The sequence below is a fragment of the Myotis davidii genome, unplaced genomic scaffold (genome assembly GCF_000327345.1).
Source record: "Myotis davidii unplaced genomic scaffold, ASM32734v1 scaffold11298, whole genome shotgun sequence".
Lineage (NCBI taxonomy): Eukaryota > Metazoa > Chordata > Mammalia > Chiroptera > Vespertilionidae > Myotis > Myotis davidii.
The window spans coordinates 7,120-8,771 of NW_006289076.1; the positions used below are offsets into that span (position 1 = coordinate 7,120).

The following is a 1,652-nucleotide window of genomic DNA, read 5'->3' on the forward strand; positions in this document are numbered from 1 at the left end:
TCACCATAGTTCAGTAAAGATGCAATTTGATTATAAAAACAAACAAAACCTTTTAATAACTTAACTCAGTTTTCACCAGCTAGACCACACAAGATAAGAATTCCTCCCTTTTTTTCTCCCTTCTTTTCTCTTTCTCTCTTTTCCTCACTTTCTATACCTATTTAGGTCTTATCCTTTATCCTCCTTTTTTCTAGTCTAAAATAGCCTTTAAATAACCTCTAACTTAGGACAAAATGAGTCATCTTTTTTTGTTTTCTCTTAGATTTATTTTTAATAAATCTTTATTGTTGAAAGTATTATATATGTCCCCCTTTTCCACATTGCCCTTGCCCACCCCCCTCTTACCCCAATCCTTCAACACCCTACTGTCTATATCTATGGGTTATGCATAGCATATGTGTATATGCTCAACAAAAATGTATCCTCAGCCCAGCCAGCGGGGCTCAGTGGTTGAGCGTTGACCTATGAACCAGGAGGTCATGGCTAGATTCTTCTGGTCAGGGCACATGCTTGTGTTACAGGTTTGATCCCCAGTGTGGGGCGTACAGGAGGCAGCCAATCAATGTTTCTCTCTCATCATTAATATTTCTCTCTCTCTCTCTCTCTCTCCATCTCTGAAGTCAACAAAAATATTTTTTTACAAAATGCATCCTCATACTTGAAACGTTTTGCTACCAAAAACAAATCTTAGTTTCCTTGCAAAAATTACAATAACAGAAAGAGAAGAGAACCTAACCATGCTGATCAACTGAACCCAGTCTCCGTGTCATCAATTCTTCCCCGCCGCCCCCACCTTTGGGGACCCACCACCACAATGGTGAACTCAGGGTGGGCGCAGAAGCGGCTGCTCAAAGAGGAAGACGTGAGCAAAGTGGAATTCGAGATCAGCGAGGAAGTGGACGTGACGCCCACGTTCGACACCATGGCCTTTGGGAGGTCCTGCTGCGCGGCATCTACGCCTACGGGTTTGAAAAGCCACCCGCCATCCGGCAGCGCCCCGTCCAGCAGATCATTAAAGGGAGAGACGTCATCGCACAGTCTCAGTCTGGCACGGGCAGGACCGCCCCCTCCAGCATTTCCGTCATCCAGTGTCTGGACGTCCAGGTCCGTGAGACCCAGGCTCTGATCTTGGCCCCCACGAGAGAGCTGGCCGTGCAGATCCAGAAGGGCCTGCTCACGCTGGGCGACTACATGAAGGTGCAGTGCCACGCCTGCATCGGGGGCACCCACGTGGGCGAGGACGTCCGGAAGCTGGACCACGGGCAGCACGCGGTGGCCGGCACGCCGAGGCGTGTCTTTGATATGATTCGGTGCAGGAGTCTGAGGACACGTGCGATCCAGATGTTGGTTTTGGATGAGGCTGATGAGATGGGTTTTTTTAATCTTTATTATTATTATTATTATTAGTAGTAGTAGTAGTAGTATTAGTTAAGGTATTACAAATGTGTCCCCACCCCCCCCCCCATTAAACCCCCATCCTCCCCCCCCACTCATGCTAAACATAAAAATATACTAAAAGAAATAGTTTATATATACCCTTGTACATAGAAGTGAGGAGAAATAAATCTTCTGATAAACTAAGAACTCAAATATAAACACTGAAATCCATTGACTTGAAAAATTGAGTCTTGTGTCAATATGGCCTTCATTTA

At 45.6% G+C, this 1,652-nt stretch overlaps 1 pseudogene; it reads left to right on the forward strand.

Annotated features, from left to right (window-relative positions):
- The first annotated feature begins 814 nt into the window (after positions 1-814).
- The window catches only part of LOC102761766, a 1,942-nt pseudogene continuing 1,104 nt past the window's right edge, over positions 815-1,652 (forward strand).